At 47.4% G+C, this 22,749-nt stretch overlaps 1 protein-coding gene and 1 long non-coding RNA gene across 12 annotated transcripts in view; one reads left to right on the top strand and one right to left on the bottom strand.

Moving 5' to 3' along the window:
* DPF3 (double PHD fingers 3) overlaps nt 1–22,749 on the bottom strand; it is a 277,931-nt gene that overhangs the window by 149,053 nt on the left and 106,129 nt on the right. Inside the window, exon 1 of one of the 11 annotated variants that reach the window (XM_082384349.1) lies at nt 8,526–8,615. The exons of the other annotated variants lie outside the window; for them this stretch is intronic. The gene's annotated coding sequence lies outside the window, so the exon portion shown is untranslated. Of the gene's footprint in view, nt 1–8,525; nt 8,616–22,749 lie in introns of those variants that run through there. 11 annotated transcript variants of the gene reach the window in all.
* On the top strand, nt 11,782–21,654 carry LOC309625200. The gene is made up of 2 exons (XR_014242383.1): nt 11,782–20,854; nt 20,921–21,654. It is a non-coding gene; the product is annotated as an uncharacterized lncRNA (long non-coding RNA).

Here is a 22,749-nt window from a genome sequence, read left to right as displayed (position 1 = left end):
GAGGAGGAATGAGGCCAGGGAAAACCAGAATACACGCAGAAGGAAACTGAAGTCACCCACCCACCTCCCAGGGAAGATTTTGCGGTTATGAAGACCGAGGCAATGTGTACCAAGACCTTTACCAAGCAGCAGAATCCAACTCAGTGTCAGGTCTCCAATAGGTTCTATTTCCTGTACTAAATCCACCAGGGAACTTAGAAACCCCTTTAACAAAGAAATGAGGACCCCAAGAATAAACCACCAGTAAAAGTGACACTTCCTTGTTCTAGGAAGCATGAGGTCCCACTCCAGAATGGAGGTAGCTCTAGAACAACCTTCTGCATGGGATCTACTAGGACACCAGTCTTCTAGAGCCCCCTGCCCCTTAAAATCCCCCATTAGCCACACTTTTTTCTCAGTGGTAACCAACAGAGGCACTCTAGATTGAACCCAAACCACCAGCATAGATACAAAGATTTCCATTACAATAGAAGAGAAACACTCCATAGAAAAGACTAGAAGGTCAGAGGAAACATCCTGTAAAAGTAGAGCTATTATGGGGGAAGGAGGTGAAGAAGGGCATGCACCAATCTTTTAAAACCACACACTTAAAGAAAAATAACTTTCTGATGGAAAACAGACAAAAGAAGCATTTGAAATAATAATAGTTGATTTTTGACCTCAAAATAATTCAATTCCCAGAGTTTAATACACAAATAGAAAGACCCTTCTGGTTTGCTGAAGTGGTGATCTGATTAAGCACAGTAAATTTTAGGTGTCTGAATCTTTGGTATCCTTGGACATGTGGTGATGCTACTAATTTTAAGATAATGTCCTTTTCAAAAACCAAAAATATAACATTCTATAATTGATCAATCTTAAAACACAAACATAATCAATGAGATCAAATACCTAACAAATAAAAGGTAGGCATATGGCAGAGGTTAATAATGGCCCAAGGGAGCTTCCCTGGTGGTGCAGTGGTTAAGAATCCACCTGCCAATGCACAGGACACAGGTTCGAGCCCTGGTCCGGGAAGATCCCACATGCCGCGGAGCAACTAGGCCCGTTCACCACAACTACGGAGCCCGAGCTCTAGAGCCCATGAGCCACAACTACTGAGCCCTCATGCCACAACTACTAAAGCCCACGCACCTAGAGCCCATGCTCCGCAACAAGAGAAGCCACTGCAATGAGAAGCCCGTGCACTGCAACGAAGAGTAGCCCCCGCTCGCTGCAACTAGAGAAAGCCTGCGCGGCAACAAAGACCCAATGCAGCCAAAAATAAATAATAATAAATAAAATAAATTTTAAAAAAATAATGGCCCAAGGAATTACAGATGTAATCACATGATGTCTACCAGGTAAAGCAGAGCTTCTTAGTGAGGAGAGTGAGGAAAAGGCAGGAAGAGGAGGAGCCTCAGGGATTGCAGAGCCAAAAGGGAGACTCAAGTAGCTCATTCTGAAGGGACATTATGAATGTCCCTTTTTTTTGGTCTATGTAGATCCAAGGATGCCAAAATGGGGGCGGGAAGGGGTCTAAGTTTAAAATAATATATTTCTTAACCAAAATATTTAGAGCAGTAAAGAAAGAAAAAATTTAAATGGATTCTTCTGTACTCTTTTTCACTTTTTTATTGAAGTGTAGTTGATGTACAATATTTTGTAAGCTACAGGTGTACAATATATAGTGAGTCACAATTTTTAAAGTTTATATTCCATTTATAGTTATCGTAAAATATTGGTTATATTCCCTGTATTGTACAGTATATCCTTGTAGCTTGTTTTATATCTAATAGTTTGCACCTCTTAATCCCCTACCCCTATTTTGCCCCTCCCCCTTCCCTCTCCCCACTGGTAACCACTAGTTTGTTCTCTTTATCTGTGAGTCTGCTTCTTTTTTGTTATATTCACTAGTTTGTTGTATTTTTTAGATTCCACATTTAAGTGTTATCATACAGTATTTGTCTTCTTACCCTTTTTTAAAAGTCAATGGGTCAGATTCTACCAAAAATTTTAAAGCAAATTCCTTATTCTGGGAGGATACAATCATTGAAGCTTCTGAGGCATCTTTTGGAAACTACCTGTGGACATGCCTCCTAAAAAAAAGCCCTTTGCTCCTTTTTTACCTCTGGGCATCTTCCCTCTCACAAGGACGGCATAACAGCTCAGAAAGTGTCTAGCAGTTGCAAAACCTAACTGTAATCAAATTATAATAGTCACACAGCTGGAAATGAATTGGGGAGGGGGAATGAAAGCCCATCAAAATGCTATAAAATGGAACTGCACGTAAGCTGATGTAACAAGGATCATGAGATTGATCAAAAATAACCATTTCCTGTGAAGCGTTCGCATCTGTGTCCCACCAGCTTAAATGCCTCCTTCTGCTAAGGCGATGCAGCTCAGTGTAACAGAACTGTCGAGGGTAGCTCAGCCCAGGCAAGGTGACACACAGCCTGTCCAGGGTGTCCTGGGGGCTCCAGCTTCCCTCCACATAACAGAGACCAGTCACATCACATGCATGAGAACTGACAAGAACACACGACAGAGAAGCGTCTGATGTGAGAAGCCGTTATCTGGTTTCCCAGGATATTTTGACAGACTGCCAAAAAAGATGTTAACTATTCCAACTCCAAAAATTCTACTTAAAGAGAAACCATGGAAGGAAAGGAGGGAGGGACAGAGGGAGGGGAAGGAAGGAAGGAAGGAAGGAAAGAAGGAAGGAAGGGAGGGAGGGAAGGAGGGAGGGAGGGGAAGGAATGAAGAAAACTGTACACTAAAACTCATCAACTGGATAGCTAGAGGGAAGCAGCCGCATAGCACAGGGAGATCAGCTCAGTGCTTTGTGACCACCTAGAGGGGTGGGATAGGGAGGGTGGGAGGGAGGGAGATGCAAGAGGGAAGAGATGTGGGGACATATGTATATGTATAACTGATTCACTTTGTTATAAAGCAGAAAGTAACACACCATTGTAAAGCAATTATACTCCAATAAAGATGTTAAAAAAATAAATAAATAAAATAAAGATGGCTTCAAGTAAATAAATAAATAAATAAAACTCATCAACTGGAGAGAAGAGGGTTTCCATTTTCAAAACAAACTTCTGGAAGCCAGTACGAAAGAAATCTACAATAGGATCTCAAATCAGACTTTTCTCGATATGCCTGGAACTCGCTTCCAACAGCTTCAATCCCAAAAAGAGAAACAAGAAAGTGAACTTGCTGAAAATGAGAAGTGCGTTTGGCCAAGTCCATGCCCCATACTGAATGGAACGAAAAAGTCAAACAAAGTGGCTCACTGGGTGAAAATTAATTTCATCTTAAATACTTTCCACTTTCATAACATGCAATGTTATTAGTAACAGGCATGCTGGGGGGAAATGTGTATTTTTAAATGTAATCTTTGTGTGAATGATACCTCCCTTATGTAAACAGGAGAGATTTTCTGAGGACTGGAACAACTGTATTAAAGACTGAAGCTACAAAAATGTGACAGCCATCACCCTCTGCCATCGTCTCCAGGGAAGTCACTTTTAAACAGGCCAGGCATTGGCAGCGATTCGGAAACAAAAGTTTAAAGCCTTTTTTAAGATATGTGAGGAGAAAAGAGACTTCATCCTCTGATAAATTCAAGCTGCACTTCTCCAAAAGTTAATTAGCCAAAAGCTTCACAGGGCTTGCTCTGTTCTCTAGAAGAAAATCAATGGCCAGGTCTCCCTAACCCATGGAAAGCAATTTAAACAGGAGAGGGGACAAACGTCCTTTTCAATGTGGTATTTCTTTTTTCTTTTATTGAAGTATAGTTGATTTACAATGTTGTGTTAATTTCAAGTGTACAGCAAAGTGATTCAGTTATACATACATATATATATATACTTTTTCAGATTCTTTTCCATTATAGGTTATTATAAGATATTGAGCATAGTTCCCTGTGCTACACAGTAGGTCCTTGTTGTTTACCTATTTTATATATAGTAGTATGTACATGTTAACCCCAAACCCCTAATTTATCTCTCCTCTCCCCATGTGGTATTTCTTTTTTAAAAATCCCACATTGATAGGATCCCAGGGGTGACATTTGCATTAAAGTTGCAAGGGGCAGGGACTTCCTTAGTGGTCCAGCGGTTAAGACTCCTCGCTCCCAATGCAGGGGGCCCAAATCAGGGAACAGATCCCGCATGCATGCCACAACTAAGAGTCCGCATGCCGCAGCTAAGACCCAGCACAGCCAAAATAAAAAATAAATAAATATTAAAAAAAAAAAAAAAAGTTGCAAGCGGTAGAGGAAGCTGGGAAAGGCTGGCAGCAAATGAATCATTTTGTGCAGTGGTGACCAGTGTGCCCCAGGCTGGGACAGGCACGGCCCAGCCTCAGCCATCACCTGTCTACATCAAACCAAGGGGGCTAGATTTTCCACAGGGTGATAGATGTCTTGGGCTCAAAGAAGCTGGCATAAGGCAGAGTAGAATGATGGTCTCATCAACAACTGACTTCAGGCTACTCAAGGCTGCAATCAGAAGCAGGAAAGGCAGGGGGGACAAATTGCTGGGCTCTCTGCCAGAGCAGGAGCCCCTCACGGCGTGTTGCTCGGAGCAGCGCTGGCTGCCCCGTTCTGGAGCTTTTGTGAGGGGTTTTGTGGGATCCTTAGCGATCCCTTCTGGAGTGAGAGAGCCATCCTAGCTCCGAGAGCTTTCCAGTGGCCCGCCTTGAGCATATCTGTGGAGAAATGGATTCTAGGCACCAAAGAGGATTCAGAGTGGAAAAAATAAGACTTCTCCAAAATGACTGCCAACTAGGGTCCACATGTGATTTTCAGAGCCTGTCATATCCTCTCCAAGACGCCCTGCTCCTCTTCCTCACATTTCCACCTCCCTCTCTCGAGACCTTGCCTGTTCTCTTGGATTCCACGTCCACTGTGCTAAACAGACTCCCAGCTCCGACCCCCAACCCAGACACCTAGGGCCCCTCCCTCTTCATTGTCCCTGTGGTCCCATGTTCTGACCCAAGGACAGGTGTCCTGCCCTACCTCAAACATGTGTCCAAGAGTGAATTCTTCATGCCCTGCCAAAGCCTGCTCCCTCCCCAGTCCCCATAGGGGTGGGAGCGGGGACCTGAGGGAACCCTGCTCTGTCTCTTCCCAGCACCGTGTCCTTGACCCTCCCCTATCCTTCAGCCCAGCTGGCACAGAATTCTTTCATGTCTCAGGGAGCTCTCCCATTCTCTCCTTTCCCACCCCGTGGCCACAGGTCCCTTCCAGCTGTAAAAACAGGACCTTGGCCCATCACAGCTATTTGTGCTCATAAACAGAGATAAGCAGAGATAAAGAGGAGCTCAGGCCTGTGGCAGATTGCTGGCCCTGCCTTCTCCCATCGGCCCCTCTTCTCTGTGGGCACCTGGCTTTCCTGCTGTCTCACTCAGCTGCCCAACTTCCACAACGGCCCCCACACACACATTAAAACTCATCTACACCAATTTACTAACTTCCTCCTGTTTGCATTTAAACACGTTTAACTCTAACTGAGGCACGGAAAGCCATCTCACATTTGTGCCGCGTTTTGTAATAATTAGCAAGCAGGGGGCAATATTTGGCAAGGTTGGGGAACCTTTTCATTTTCCTCACAGTTACACTGTTCCTAAAGCTGCCCTTGAAAGAAAACCAAGTTTAGTGTTTGCTATGGACTGAGTTGCATCTCCCCACCCCTGAAATTCACGTGTTGAAGCCCTAACCCCACAATGGATGGTATTTGGAGATGGGTCCTTTGGGAGGTAATCAGGTCATGAGAGTACAGCCCCCACAATGGGATTATCGCTTTCTCTCTCCCTCTCCCTCCCTCTCTGTCTCTGTCTCTCTCTCTCTCTGCCATGTGAGGACATAGCAAGAAGGCAATTACCTGCAACCCAAGAAGAGGACCCTTACCAGACCTCACCTAGACCATGCTGCCACACTGATCTCAGACACCCCAGCCACCAGAATTGTGAGAAATAAATGTCTGTTGTTTAAGCCACCCAGTCTATGGTTATTTTGCTATAGCAGCCCCAGCTAAGACAGTGTTTCTTATATAAAATAGGAAGGGATATAGAGGATTTTAAGAGAGAGATTCAATCCCCTTCCTCCTCATTCTGTCCTCTTCCAACAAAAACAACAATAATAATACTATTAACAATGTCAATTTTAACTCAACTCAATGTTTAATATTTGTCTTCCCTACTAGACTACAAACTCCATGAGGGCAGGGACCACATCTGCAGGGCCACTGCACACAGCCACTCAGATTTTGCACTAAACCACACCAGGCACACCTTTCATATAAACTCCAGTGTGAACCGTACTGGAGCAGTGTAACCCAGCAGCCCTGCATACCTGGCTTTTTTACCGGTTCACCTCCAGCATCTAGCACAGAGCCCAGCACACAGTAAGTGCCCAATAATTCTTTGTTGAATTGCTTTCAGCAACTCATATACCACTCACTTATGGTAGGAGTTTCAATCACAGCAGTAAAGCATATGGTGCATGCATGGTCTTCTGAGTTTTTTGCACATATAGGTTGGTGATTTAGATTACATGACTATCTACTTGCAACTTTAAAAAAAGTATTAAAAGAATGTTTGCAGGCACTTCCACTTAGTCCTCAGCACCCGGCCCCTGTTATTGCAGCAGTCTCCTGACTGCAATCACTATAGCTCTTCTCCTACCCAGCTGACAAAAAGAAGTCTCCCTCAAACCCAGTTTTCAATCTTGCCTGCCTCAGTACAGAAGCCTAGATGGCTCCCAATAGTGCCAAATTCTTCTACTGAGCTGTTAAGGCCCTTGGAGAGTCTTGGTATTGAGGTAGAACAGAGACTTGGAATTAGGCAGATCTGAGTTCAGCTCCACTGCTTACTGGCCACACAAACCTGGGGCAAGTTACTTACTCTCCCTGAGCCTAAATTCTCCTTCCCACAATATGGGTACATAGCTCCTACTTCAGCTCCAAGATAATTAAATGAGATAGAACCTCTGACTCACAGAGGTAAATGCCTGTAATCAGTGGTGATTCCTCTCTCCTTCCTTCAAAGAGCAGTGTCTTCTGCCACTTTATGACTTGACCCTCTGCCTGAGCAGGCTAATGCCTTCCATGTGACACACATACACACAACAGTATCATTGAGCTTGTCAGGTACCCACACAAACCTCCAACCCAAGACATTAGGCAGCAGGGTGGTGAGGCCAACCTCAGGCATCAAGGAGAGCAGAGCAGATGCTGCACCATGATCTCAGGAGTCTAAAGCCTGCCCCAAGTACAGAAACCACATCTGGCTTGTTTGCTGCTCTATCCCCAAGCCCAGCAGAGCTTGCTGTGTTGGGTTGATGATGAAGGATTGAGTGAATGAATGAATGAATGAATGAATCCTTATCTGACCTTCCTGCATATATGAAGCAGACAGGTCTTCCCTGGACCCCAACAAAATACTTTACTCAGACGCCCCCCCACCCCCCAAGTCTGGAATTCTTGCCTCCTGTCCTTGGCCTGGCTGATCTTACCCTGTTCAAGGACTGGCTGAAGTCCCACCTCTTCCAGGAAGCTTCCCCAGTTATTCCTGCCAATGGTTCTTGCTCTCTGCCTCTCTGAGCTCCCTAACTGTCTCACTCATGTTTGGCCAGTCTCTACCACCCTCCTTCTCTCTCCCCACCCAACTAGATTATAAACATCTTGAAGACAGAGACTAAGAGTTATATACTTGTGTGCTACCCCACCAAGCACAGTGCTGAGAATGTAGAAGCATGTGATAAATACAGATTGCTTGTTTGAAATGTCACGCCATCCTTAGCAAACTCATGGAAGCTTCACAGTTGAGGGATGCTGAGGACCTTCTTTCTCCAGATGATAATGAGGTGAGCCTGAAGTTACGTGGCTTCTCCAGAGCACAGGATTAGGCATCTGAAAACAGATATCCTATAAGTTCAAATCCTACTGAATTCTCTTCATCATCTTAAAAAGGGTCACTTCAGCTCTTGAGATTGTATTCCTCCATCTACAGTACTCACGCCAAGATGCAGAACTAACATTCCTCTTCTGTGAACTCTGTAAGAAGCTCACTGAATATTGTGCTGTGCTGTCATCAGATCACCCCAGGAAGACTTGCTCCTCTTCTGCTGATGCAGGAAACACCCCTTCTGTGCTTATCAAGAATGCCGTCACCCCACCTTCCAGAAGAAGGATCTAGGGCAGAGGTTCTCAAACTTTGGTTTGTATCAGAATCAATGCGGGCAGGAGGGTGGGGTGGCATTGTGAAATTCTGATGCTGGAGGTGTGCCTGTGATCCAGACATCTGGATTTTTGACAGATTCCCCCAGTGATTCTGAGAAATATGAGACTCACTAATTGAAGGACAGCACCCCCAAACTCCAAAGCAAGGGCAAGAACAAGAGAGCCCTGTGATGCTCTTCAGCCACGTTGTAACAGCAGAGCAGGAAAGCCTGGTTAACTGACTTTAACTCAGCTTGTTTTGTTCCTGTGGGAAATTTTTTTCAGGCAGCAGACATGGATTAACCTGGCAGCACTCACCTGCAGCAGACGAGTCCCACAGAAGTCCGCACCTCTCACAAAACATCCACAAGGCCTGGTCAAGGCAACCGTACGGAGATCCTGACTTCCTTAGGGCGGTCACTCTGGAGGCGACTCTGACCTTCCTAACATCACAGGAAAGGCACCTGGGGAACGAGGGTATCGCCTTGCAAAAGCCAAGTCAAACGAAGAATTTGAACCCTAAAACTCCCATCATGACTTGAAATGCCGCTCAGTCTGACGTTCAGGCCCGCTAGACCCAATAAATCCCTTTTCCAGCATCTGCTCTGGTGAAGATTTTTCAGGGACTTATTATGCAAAGCTGCCTAAGCAAGACGGAATTTATATTGAACCGGGCCATGATTTCTGAGCTGCCACTGGGTGTTCTGATGACATACGCAACTTGGGGTTGAAGTCAAGGGGCAGCCAAGGACAGGAGACTAGAGGTAGGAGAAAAGCAGTGTGATTCCTTCCAGTAAATAATGGGAGAATGGGGGAAGGGGAGTGAGAAAAGGGGGATGCTCTGGGGGGGAGGAAGACTGTAGCTTTTCTTGTATCCAAGGTTTGCCTTTCAAATGGCATCCAGACTTGACAAAATAAATCTCTCCTCCAGAGGCTAAAGAATGTGTAGAATGCAACCAACTTTCAAAAGTGGGGGGAAAAAATTGCTTTATCTAGGGTGAAGCATACCTAGAAAGAAAACACACACCCATCACAGAAACTTCATTGATTAAGTATTTTTAGTTTCCCTGGTTCATAGACTAAGTCTTTTCTAAAATCCCAGCTATGTGCTGGACACAGGTATGCTGTCCCCCGAGTGTGATTGCCAGGAGAAGCAGACCATGGATTAGAGACAATTCTTGGACAAACATATCCTTAGACCCCATCTTTGCTGCTGGAAAATAAGAGCCTCAGTGCTGCCCTCCCCAGTAAAGTGAATATTGGTCTGGCATTTAAAACACAGCCACAAAGAACACATCCTCTGTAGTCAATTCTCGATGCAGCAGTCCAAGGGATCTTTTTAAAATGGAAATCAGATCATGACATTCTCCTCCTTAAATCCTTCCAATGGCTTTCACTGCACTTAGAATATAATTTGAACTCCTTCCCATGGCTACAGGCCCCCAGACTATCTGGCTGTGCTCACTTTTCCTACTTCATCTTGTCTCCTACCCCCCTTCCCTACTGGACTCCACCCTCACTGCACTTCTTTCTGTCCCTCTAATAAACTAAAATCATCTCATCTGAGGATTTTGCACATGCTATTCCCTGTTCCTGGTATACATTTCTCCCAGATCTTCTCATGGCTGGCTTCTCTTCAAAGAAGTCTTTTTTCACTCACCGAATCTAGGGTAGCCCAACCTACTCCACTCCTGCTCTAGCCCTTACTATCTCATATCCTATTTTATTTTTTCCGTACTATTTACCACTCTAAAAAAGTCTCTGGGGCTTCCCTGGTGGCTCAGTGGTTGGGAATCCGCCTGCCAATGCGGGGGACACGGGTTTGAGCCCTGGTCCAGGAGGATCCCACATGCCGGGGAGCAACGAAGCCCGTGCGCCACAACTGCTGAGCCTGCGCGCTGGAGCCCGCAAGCCACAACTACGGAAGCCCGCGTGCCTGGAGCCCGTGCTCTGCAACAAGAGAGGCCACCATGATGAGAGGCCCACGCGCCGCAGTGAGGGGTGGCCCCGCTCGCCGCAACTAGAGAAGGCATTCACGCAGCAGGGAAGACCCAACACAGTCAAAATAAATAAAATAAATAAACAAATTTTAAAAAATAAAAAAGTCTCTGCTTTCTCTTGGCCTGCTGATCATCTCTACGTAACAAAATTGTGAACTCTGGGCGAGAAGGGCCTTTATCTCCCTGATAACTGTATCCCCTACATCTAACACAGGATTTGGCACATAGGAAATGCTCGTCAGATAACACTGAACAAATAAATGAAAGATCCAAGCCAACCTGCAGCAGAGAGTTTGGAGGGTATGGAAGCCCAGCCTTCCAGAGGGCAAGAAGGTCAGTGCTCAGGAGAGGATTGTGCCCGCAGCACAGGCAATGAGAATCACACCGCCACCTTCTCACTTCCGATCCTCTCACACACCCGTGACAGTGGGTGAGGGACCAAGCCTACTGTCCATACCCAAATCCTGCTCATGACCCCACAACGCCACCTATACAACCCAAAGCCTGGAGAGAAGTGGGACCAAGTGGATAAATGCTTCATGGTATCCGCCACTCCTTTCTATGCCCAAAAAGGACTTTCCAGGACTGATACTGGCACCATAAACTAGTGGTGGCCAGAAGTGGTCCCCAGAGTAACTTACTCCAGTTCCCCGAAAGGGCCTCTCTCTGAATTAACCTCCTCTGCATGTACGTTCTCAGAGAGCTGATCCACGTCCTCTTCCAGAGCCCCAAGCCCACCGGTAGTGGCAGAGGCAGGAGCAGCATGCGGGTGGGGAAGCCCTGCTTGATGGGAAATCAATGGGAACTTGAAGGTCATCTGGAGGGCGCTGTCTCCCCATCATGCACCTGCTGGGATGGGATTTGTGGTCCTGACCTCGCTTGGAGACCTCTGCCCTCCTGTCAGAGTTGGTTAAAATCAGCCTGCAGAAGCAAACACCCTGCAGACCAAATGATCTCCGGGCCGTCCTTCTAAGGGACATCAAGCCAAACAAAGAAGCACTGAGTCTCATTTAACCTGCCACAAGGTTGAGAGTCACCCCAATTTCTCTTGGCAGCCCCCTGGGAAAACTGTCCCAGGCCTGCTGCTTTTGGAGGCACATACTTGTAAACCTTTTAATAAAGACAGAACAAAGCCAGGCTAACCAAGAGGCTGGTCATGTCTCCAAATTTAAATTCTCTGGTGGAAAAGGTAGAACTGTCTTGAAAACTCAAGATCAAAACTGAAAGGTGAGTACACTCTAGAAATACCTAAATCTGCCCTCATAACCGCTACATCCCAGGATAATGACAAAGGATACCAAAACCTCCACACTGCTTAAAGGAGGTCTATTTTTCTTCCCATCCCAACAACTATTAGGAAACATGACTGGATTTAGAACCTGATTCTCCTTTCCTCATGGACCTGTTTTCCCAAGTCCCCTTCCTTCCTTCCATCTTTCCTTCCTCCCTCCCTCCCTTCCTCCCTCCTTTCCTTCCTTCCATCTTTCCTTCCTCCCTCCCTCCCTCCCTCCCTTCCTTCCTCCCCTCCCATGCCTTTTCTCATCTTCTTCCCCCAGTCTTTCCACCTCATCAAGAGTCACTTAACATACAGAACAGGAGAAAAGCATTCAGCCCACATTTCCAACCCAAAAGGTGAAGATGAGTCTGGTATAAAAATGAGGACGAGGCACCCTCAACACATTTACAGAAGGATGACAAAATGATAATGATCATAAAAATCATAGTGGCAAGGTTTCCATTTGTTGGGCACTTACTATGTGTGCCAGGTACTGTGCTCAGCACTTTACACGTATAATCTCATTTCATCCTCACAACAACCCCATCCTTCTATTTCCCCCTATTTCCCAGATTAGGAAACTGAGGCTCAGAGTTTTAAGCGACGTGCCTAGGGTTCTAAGTGGCACTGTGAAGACAGAAGCCCAGGCAATTTCAGTCTTGCTCTTGGCTGCTACACTATCAACCTCCCACAGGGATACCACCGCCCTTTCATGGTGAGTTGAGCCTCCAGAACTGGAATGACCTGAACAATACTTCTTTTTTTGGAGGCACCTGGTTTCTCTAAGAGCATCACCGATTTGCTGGGTAATCTTAGCTACTTCTCTTTTTGGGGCCTCAGTTTCCCAAACTGCCAAACAGTCCAGAGGTAAACTTTCCAGTCACAGAGTCATCCTCAGTAACTCAAGAAGTAGGTTGGTTACGGGGCTGCCTGAGAAGATACCATCAGAGAAAGACAAAATGTCATGGTGTAGTTTAGAAACCACAGCCATCCCGAAGGTGGACAAGTGGTGATGGGCTCTGAGAGGCCCTGTGGGTCTGAACATCTACTGAAGGGAGGAAAAGAAAGATGCCAGGTTATCATAAACTAGGGTCAGAGTTAAGAACCCCAGAGCGTTAGAGACCATCTGGTCTGATGCCTTTGTTGTACTGCAAGGAAAACCAACAACCAGAAAGGGGAGGTGACTTCCTCCAGTCACACACGGGCAGGGCTGAGAGTCAGTCCTCAGCCTCCAGGCTCCCAGCTCAGGGACTTCTCCACTGTTTACAGTAGGGGTCCGCAAACTGCAGTCCCTGGGCCAAATCTAGCCCACCGTGAATTTCTATAAATAAAGTGTAATTGGAAGACAGTCACACCTATTCATTTATGTATTGACTATGGCCACTTTCATGCTATTGTGGTAGAACTGAGTGGCTCCAATGGAGATCGCACGGCCTGCAAAGCCTGAAATATTTACCTTCTGGATCTTTACAGAAAAAGTTTGCCAACTCCTGGTTTACAGTATAAGCCTTGAATAATGAAAAGACTCCACCTTTGGAATGAAAGAAAATAGAATGGGAGGCCAAAGAGTCTTAAGCAGATAGTTTTACAATTATCCCAGCTGGGTACAACTTAATAAAAACCCATAAATACAGCTAATAATAAGGAAAACAAGCACTAGCTCACCCTACCTATTTAATAATTATCATTAACCACAGCAAGTAAAACTCATCACTGAACATTTTTTTCTAGCTTCCCTTGAAAGCCCTTTTTCACTTAGGAAATACTCTCGGCCAATGGGCAAAATGATGCTTCATACAATTGCACGGACCTCATTTCCTCCTGATGAGTTAACGACTATTGCTGAGGCAGTGGGGGAATTGAGAGCCGTGCCCCTCCCTGGGGTGCTCTCTGTCAAAGAGGAGGTGTTAAAACCCACTCGCCCCCCCTCACTCTGAATAAAATCGTCAGGAAAAACCAGGCACAGCAGAGACTCTCATTTATGCTTCTTCTGCCCCTGGTGCTTCCCTGCCTCTCTCATCCATCTCTCTCTTCTCCAGAAAGTGGTCAGGATCAGCATAAGACTGACAGAAGCATCCCAGCCCTTGGCTGTTTTGATGAGGATGGTCCATCCCATGGAACAGAGGGATGGTGCTTGGCCCCTGATAGGCTGAGGTGGGAATCAAGGCTGGACCTCCGTTCTAGGTCGGAGTTGGAACTTAATCACTGTGGGTAGGCAAGTCTCTCAACCTCTCTGAGCCCTGGGCTCCCATCTGTCAAATGGAGAGAATCATCCTCACATATTCCAAATGATGGAATATGGACAGAGCCAAACTAAGGGACAAGGCAGGTCAGCCAGGCAGCACCCTGGGTCCAATCTCTAAGTCATACTAAAACACCACCAGGAATGTAGAAAGCTGGAGAGGCTTATATTTACCAGCATTACCTCAGGCAGAGAACTTCAAGAAGTAGGACCCGGTCTGTGTGGAACAGTCCTGGTTCCCATCGAGGTCCTGGCATAACTGCTAATAACTCATGCTTTCCCTCTCAGAAGTGCCTCTGCTTGGCTGATAAATGATCAGGTCACCCTACTGATAAGCTGTTTAGAGTCAGAGAACAGTGAGATCCCCCCACCCAGAACATGGTCAGTGATGGCAGGAAATGGGCTTCTAAGGAAGACATGTCCAGTTCGGTCAAGAATTGGGGTGCAAGTCAGGGGCCAGAAGTGAATTGTTTGGGACAAGAAAGGAGAGGTTGCCTCCAGTGACCCGGCTTCTCTGGTGGCCCCTCAGTCAGCCCTTTGCCTCTTCTTATATTTGTTAAATAAATATTTAGAGAATATCAGCCCTGGAGAGAAGAGGGGGCTTCAGAAAGTACTGTAAAAGCAGCGATGTACCAACAGGTACTTACCACCTGCCTGCACTGCTAAGTACCTGATCTACAATCCCCAGGACCAGGTCCAGTCCAGGCCCTTCACTGAGCCCAACCCTGACTCGTTCTGGGGACCTGGACCCAAGCGAAGCTCAGAGCCTCCTTTTCTTCTTAGAAACTCCTTCCCACGGGGGCTGCACCTCGTCCACCAATCCTGCTCAACCCCAGGGATGCACGTGGCCGTGCTGTGTTCTGGGAACTCCGTCATTAAGCGAGCTAAGAGGCAAGTGAAAAGAAAGAAAGGTCCAGAAGAGCCACCTTGAGCCAGAGGCTGACGTCTGTGGGGGAAGAAGGACGGGCAGGGCAGTTGATTAGAGAAAAGGCAACAGAGGAGGAAGAGGAGGGGGAGGAGGAGGCCGGGGACAGGAGTCAATATTGCAGAAAGGGAGCAACCTGGAGCACCTGTCTGCCCCACAGTCATCAATATCTCTTCTGAGGACAGGTTATCTGGGGAATTTATGCTCTCTAATAATTACCTTGCAGAGGGTTCCACTTATCTTACCAGAAGAATCTGCCAGTTGCCAGACAACACAGGGTTCTGGTTAATTCCACCCACCCTGCCCTCCACCTCTACCCAGCCCTCCCAGCTCCCTAGCTCCAGTCCTCTGACCTCTAACCTTTCCTCGCCTCTCTGGCCTGGGGGAAGTTGAGGGTAGAAGTGTCTCAACAACTTCCAGCAGATTTAAAGGCTCACTGGAGCTGACCGAGGAGGTTGGTGGGCTGTCCCGTGTTGATAGACGTGAGAGATAAGTTGAGGCCGGGCCAGGGGATGCAGCAAAAGGCTACACAGGAAAAGTAGAAGCAATGTTTTGGGGCAGACTGACTTAAATATTTTTGTCTTCAGTTGACTGATGCCAGCAGATCTGGTTAGCATTAATTTTTTTTTTTTTTTTTTTTTGTCTTCACATCCCTCCTCAAAGCCTTCTGTCCCCACCCCCAGCCCTCCGATGATGGCTCCCTCCAGTAATGGTCTGGCCATTTATGCAGTAACCATCACATGCTGCCTTGGGGGGCCGGGGTCTCTATAAACACATGTCCCAGCCCCAACTGTGAGCTCCTGAGAGCAGGCCTTGGTTCAAGCCCCCTTGTGCCAGCATCTGCTCCTGAGCCTCAGCAGTACCACTGACCGGGCCAGGCACTGTTCTAAGAGCTTTAGAAATAGTGATACGGACTTCCCTGGTGGCGCAGTGGTTAAAAATCCACCTGCCAATGCAGGGGACACAGGTTCGAGCCCTGGTCCGGGAAGATCCCACATGACGCGGAGTAACTAAGCCCGTGCGCCACAACTACTGAGCCTGCGCTCTACAGCCCGCGAGCCACAACTCCTGAAGCCCGTGCGCTTAGAGCCCGTGGTCTGCAACAAGAGGAGCCACCGCAATGAGAGGCCCGCGCACCGCAACGAAGAGTAGCCCCCGCTCGCCTCAACTAGAGAAAGCCCGCGTGCAGAAACAAAGACCCAACGCAGCCAAAAATAAAAATTAATTAATTTAAAAATAATAATAAAAAGTGCAAAACACAGACGAAATCAAATTTAATAAAAAATATTAAAAAAAAAAAAAGAAATAGAGATGCATTTCATCTGCACAATGGCCCCATGAGAGAGATGCTCTTCCTATCCCCCATCATTCAGGTGAGGACACTGGGGCTCAGACAGCTTAAGTCATGAGCCCAAGATAACCTAGGGAGTGGCCGAGTCAGGATGTGAGCAGGCCATCTGTCTCAGAGTCTCCGCTCTTCAGCATTCCACTCACGCTGCCTTGACAGTAAATGTTTGCCGATCCATCGGAACATTTTATACTGTGTCTACCCACTTATTTACGCTACTCTTTTCTAAAATAATAATTTTTCTTAAAGTGATAATAAGAACAGCCATCAGCTAACTGTCGTTGCGCATGTGTAGTTGCACATGTGTAGGTGCCCGTCCGCCCGTCCACCCTGCAGGGAGACGCCATTATTCGCCCCACGCTCGGCTCCAGCCGCCTGCCTGCCCCAGAGACACCAACCTCCTCCGCGCTCAGGGCCTTTGCACCTGCAGCTCCCTCTACAGGCACCCTCTCTTCACCGCCACAGGGCCGGCTGCCTCTGCTCTTCCTGCTGCGCTCAGCCCACCCCCTCAGAAAGGCCCTCCCCGAATTCCCGACCCACAGCACCCGTTCTTAACCCACCTCTCTGGTTTATGGCCTTTTCAGCACCTTGCCAACTATCAAAACTTATTTTATTTATATTTACTTGCTACCTGTCTTCCCCCCACTAGATACGTCAGCTCCCGGGGAGAAAGGCTGGTCTGGTTTGTTCACCCCAGTATTCCCAGTGCCTAAGACTGGGTACCTGGCAGAGAGGAGGCACTCGATAGATATCCCGTAGGCACTGGATAAATGATATACCACTGGGCCTTACGGAACACATGGCGGCTGCTCAGTTGGACACTTTCATGTAAACCCTCCGATCTGTTCAATTTTCATTTATTGAGCCTTTACAGTGTACCAGGAATCTTGCTGAGCACTTAGTATTTCATTGTATCCCACTATGAGACAGAGAATGTCTTTACCATTCCCATTTTACAGATGAGGAAACTGAGGCTTAGCAAGGTCACACATTCACCCAAGACCACACAGAAGCAGGGTGAGTTCAGTCCCCGTTCTGTCTGCCTCCTGAGTGTCTTGCATTGGCCCTTCTAGGTTCTCTCTGCCATACTTCTTCGGGCTGAGTCCCCCCAGGAGTCCTGTATGGTCAGCCACTTGCTCCCTCCCCTCTGCTTCTGGTGGCCTGGGCCAGCAGCAGATCAGAGAGAAGGAAAAGAGTGAGATGGGGTGCTTAATTCCCCCAGTCGCCTCCTCACTGGGTCACTGTGGGGTGGCTGCAACATCTACTGAAGGTCCCAGCTCCTGTCGGGCAGCCCTCTCCACACAGCTACCCACTGCCATCCCAGTGACCTTCCCCTCTCCCCTTGACCTCGTCCTGGGGTGCTGCCATCCCCTTGTATGCTTCCCTGTCCGCATTTTCATAAATAGCCATCTTATTAAACACTCCTCGTTTCCTCCGGGGCAGTCTGCGGCTTTCTGCTGGAACCCTGAAACACAGAAACGCCTCCTCCTCCAGTCCCCCCGCCATGGCCACTGCCCCCTCTGCTGCCCCTGCTCACTGCGGCTGCCCCCGCCAGGCCCTTCCTCACGGCCTGGGGGCTGTCTCCCTCCAAGACCTATAAATAAACGTTGACTTGCTGGCTGGAAGGTTTTCCTGGCAGCCTCTGCTCTTTGCCAACCACTGAGGCAATACTGGGGGGAAAGGGGCGCTCCAGGGCAGCCCTGCAAGGACCACAACAAGCTGTTGCCTGGGACAAGAACGAAAGCAGAGGTTATCGGGTCCAGGGTAGGGTTCTCCTTTGCTGGGCTCAGGCTTCTCCTGGGCAGGCTGTTGGGGACCCTGCAGATGATGCACCAGTAACTCAAACAAAGCCAACCTCCCAACTTCAGTGATCACAGTACCACTTGTCGGGCCACCACAGTGCGACAGGTACAGAACTCAGCTGCCATGTGCAGACGTTCGCCCTAAAATCAACAGATGAGGAAACTGCAGCTCAAAGAGGACAGAGCATTTAACCAAAGCTACTAAGTGGTAGAGCTGGGATTAGAATACAGGTCAGTCCGAGGCCACAGACTTTAACTTCCCACCAGTCCACGCGTTCTCACAGCCCAGCGCTTCACTCCGCAGGAGCGCCACAGACTCGAACCCAGTCCAGGCAGGCAGCTCAGAGTCACTGGCCGCCCATGGCCAGACGGGAGTCGGGTGGAGTGGGGTATGGGCTAGGGAAGGGTGTGGAGGGCCCCGTGCTGCCTGGAATCACTTTGTCCAAGGGGCATGGCATCGCTTGGCCACAGCGAGCACTGACCAGCCGGGGGTCGGGAACCTGCAGAGCCAGCAGGAAGCTGTGTGCTCGTCCTGGGGCACCAGCATTTCAACAAAACCCGACGCAGGCTCAGACCTTCCACGCCCCTGCCCTGGACAGTCATGAGGCAACTGTGAAGGGGAAGGTGGAGGGACCAGGTGGAAACAAAAAGGGAGGAAGTCTCCTTGCTGTGGGACCTGATATTCCCCATTCCCCCAATTCAGGGACTAAAGACTTTGTTTGTTTTTTGGAAGGCAATGGCAAAAAAACACATTTTTGGTCTTGGGAGTGATTTTTTGGAGGACACGCACTCATGAGGATGCACACACACACACACACACACATACACACCAGCTCTGTCACCACACAGCCCAAAATAGTCCACGCTTCGGTCCTGGCTGCTGGGCTCCTGGAGAACCCAGCTCGGCACAGCCTCCTGACCTCGGTCCACATGACTGCTGGCCTGCTCGTTCCCCAGAGTAACAAAGCACTCCCAGGACCCGGCAGCAGTGACACCTGCTCCTCCAGACCATTCCACCCCCACCAAGCTCGGGTGTCGCCGTGGCCCTGTCTGATGTGTCCTGACAGGACAAGGTCCAATTAGCAGAAGCCATTTCCAGTGACCCAGCGTGAGATGGGGCCCAAATCTCCAGAGCCGTCCTGAATCTCCTCTCCCCCAGTCCCTCCAAATCTGAAATCATTGATGTGACGTCTCTAGGTGAATGGCTCCCGCAGCATTTTATAGACTGTTTGGAAAACATCCAGAACAGAAAATGTCCTTTTAAAAATATATATATATTGAAACACACAAAACTTGTTCTAAATCTGTGTACTACTGTAATTTGAATACTCTCACTCTAATCAAAAACACTCCCTGCCCTTCCCTTTAAACACCAACAATTTAATCTCCCCTAAAGATAGGAGAATGGCAAACATGATTAGACCCAATTAATATACAGAGAAACTGAGAACAAAAGAAGGAAAATCAATAGAATTGCCTTGCTCTGACCAGTGCTGCAAATGAAGTAATAAGTTGAGGGAGATTTGGAGAGGAAGGAAACCAAAACTGTCAGACAGCAGTCATGAGGCAATTTAATGAAGCAGCAGCGGCCCATAGGAACTGGCTGGGCAAAGAAGACCACTATGGCTGACAAGACATTCCTGGGGATGGTAGGAGGGGCAGAGACAGCTGGGGTCACTTGCCTTCTATTCATTATCTGCCATGAGGTTCATCAGTGGTAAACTCTCTCTCACAAAAGCAAGACATAAAAGAAAGCAAAAGGGAGGAAGCACCCACACAAGCTGGCAATCTATTAGGGACATAGGTAATTTCTAAGCAGGCAAAAGCCATGTGGGTTCCCCCGACAGCTTCACACTAAGTTTAAATCCACCATCACTCTCCTCCCATCTCTCTTCCATATTCAGGGAGGAAGAAAGGAAATTAATAAGCCCACACCCAACTCCCACCCTAGTTGGGCCCTTTGGAGCACCCAAAGATGGGGTGAGAGAAGCCCCAGGAAAAGGGAGACCTTGAGAGATCACCATCCCCACCTCCTGCTTGGTGCCTGGAGCTCTGTTGGAGAGAAGACACCAGCAAATTCAACAAGAATTTAGTTGGGCCCGCCCACAAGTCCAGGAACAAGATGCTAAGTGAGATAGCCAGCTCCATGTTATCTTTGCACCAGCAGGAGTAAATTCCTCTCTGTCCAGCTGGGTTTCCTGGCAGCCCCTCAGTCTACCCTGCCACTCCTGGATGGGGGTTCACAAAGCTGCTCCTGGCCTATCTGAGTGACAGCCATTCACTCACTGAGCCAGTAAGTGTGTCAGAAGTGCCTACTCCATGCATGCCACCCCACTGAGAGGCAGCAAAGCATTTCAGTGAAGGGCTGGGCGCTGGCATTAGGAGGCCAGGTTTGAGTCCCGGCTCCTCATGTATTCGTTGTCTGACTTGTTGACTTGAGCTTCACTTTCGTCATCTGTAAAATGGGGATAATAGGACCGTCTTCGTAGATCACTGAGAACAGATGAGATAACCTCACTGCGAGCAATGAGTAAATATTAGCTGTTGTTACTATGAGTTGGGTTCTCACCTCCACTCGCTGCTACCACCAGTGGCAGAAAAGACAGCTGGCGTCACTCTCAGACAGGACTGTCTGTTCCACTAGGCTCTCTGTCCACAAGGATGAAGAGCAGCAGAATGTATTAAAAAATAAAATAGCTCAATGCCACTGGCTCAGATAGCACCTCCACCACCAGTCAGCTGTCTAGCCAATAGGATCAGTGCTCAGAAGCTCAACCATGAGTGGGTGGTTGATTCAGTACAAACCATCCGCACCAGCAGGAACCTAACTCATAGCACAGATCTTCTCAGTGGTGGGTCAAGGGCTTCTATCCCCTTTGCTTAAAGCGCACTTGGTCACAAAAGAGGAAAAGGCCTTAGCAGGTTGGAACTTTGGAATATTCAACAGGACATGTGGAAAGGTGGTGCAGTGGTTTCCTATTGCTGCTGGATGTAACAAATGATGACAACTTAGTGCCATAAGAAAACACAAATTTATATCTGACAGTTCTGGAGGTCAGAACAAATGATGACAACTTAGTGCCATAAGAAAACACAAATTTATATCTGACAGTTCTGGAGGTCAGAAGTCTGAAATGAGTCCTAGAGGGTTAAAATCGAGGTGTAGTCAGGGCTGTGCTCCCTCTGGAGGCTCTAGGGGAGAATCTGTTTCCTTGCCCTTTCCACCTTCTAGAGGCCGCCCGCATTCCTTGGTCTGTGGCTCCTCCCTCCACGGCACCACTTTGATTTCTGCTTCCCCTGTCACATCACCATCTCTGACTCTGACCCTCCTGCTTCCCTCTACAAGGACCCCTGTGACTGCATCGGGACCACCCACATAATCCAGGATAACTTCCCCATCTCAAAGTCCTTAATTTAATCACATCTGCAAAGTCTCTTTCCCCATATTCACAGGTCCCAGGGGTTAGGGTGTGGACATCTTTGAGGGGCCCCTAGTCTGTCCGCCAAAGGTGGGTTCTGCTGCAAAGGGCACTGGAGAACTGTTACAGCAACAGTGAGACTGTGAAGAGTAAGGTTCCTCCCTAAACTCAAGAATATTGAAGGTGTACACCTGAAACTTACACACTATTGTACATCAACTATAGTTCAATTTTAAAATAAATTAATAAATAATAAAAATAAAAAGAATATTGAAGATGTCCTACTTTGAGAAAAAAATCTAATCAAAGTGGAAGGCATATGGTGCCTAAGGGCACGGGCTTTGGACACCCAGCCCTAGCTCCATTACTCAGTGTCTGTGTCAGCTTCTATTTCCCCAACTAGAAGTATGTACTAACTTACCACTTATATCATAAGGAATAAAGAATGAAACACACCCTTCTCTCTACGCTGGGTTCACAATAAATGCTTAGTGAATGGCAATCAATGAGCTACCCACTAGCCCCATTGGTCAGTTACTCTGCTCTTATCAGCCCAGTCACTAAATAAACCAGTTTGACATGAACTACTTGACTGTCAGCAAATACCAGCAGGCCCTGTCAGGCCCTAGGAAGCAGAAGGGCCACTCAGCCCAACGCAGACTGACCCTATGAGGCCAGAGGGGCCCCAGCAGAGACACCCAAAGACCTAAATTCATGCTCAGAATTTCCTAGTCGGGACATAGTCCAGAAACAGGGATCTCAGTTTACTTTCTGCAGAAAGAAGAGTGTGAGGCCCAAGTACTCTTCTCTTCCACAAACTCATACTCCATTCCCCTATGTGTCTTTTTCTCTTACAGATAATTGCGTATTATTTTAGTTTGTATTGTGATCAATTTGGGCTGCAGGTTACAGTCAACAGTTCCCATTATGAATCTTTCTACCTTCCCATTTTGTAGATGGGAAAACTGAGGCCAGGACCCAAGGAAAAAAGGACTTTATCTTACAACATCATTGTGAGTCACTTGATTCCTTCACTGAAGTATCTCAAGTGAGGTTAAAAAGAGTTTTAGAATTTGAATCTCAGATCTCCTGCTAAATTAGCTGCGTGACTTCAGGAAAACTGTATAACTTATCTGAGCATCCCTTTCTTCATCTGTAAAGGAGATAGGAAAATTTGCCTTTTACATGGTTGGATGGTTAAATATCACATAAAACCCTCAGCACGTCGGATTTATGGAGCCCTTACCATGTTTTAGACACCTTGAGAGGCATTTTGCATATTAATTCATTTAATCCTTACAACAACTCTATGAGGTAGGTTTTGCTTATTATTATTATTATTTCTGTTTTCCTAGAAAGTAGACCTCTTTGGGAGCAGGGATATTCTTTACATCTTCAGCCCCTAATTCAAATACCCTGTGAGTGCTAAATGTAATCTATAAATACTGTTGCTGATAAAAAGAACTGAGAGGTCAGGTGAGTCTAGAATCATCCCCAGAAGGTTTTATGAAGGTAGAATCTGAAAGGTAG

The sequence above is a fragment of the Balaenoptera borealis genome (assembly GCF_965194805.1).
Source record: "Balaenoptera borealis genome assembly, chromosome: 3".
NCBI lineage: Eukaryota > Metazoa > Chordata > Mammalia > Artiodactyla > Balaenopteridae > Balaenoptera > Balaenoptera borealis.
This window is presented reverse-complemented; position numbering and strand designations above follow the sequence as displayed.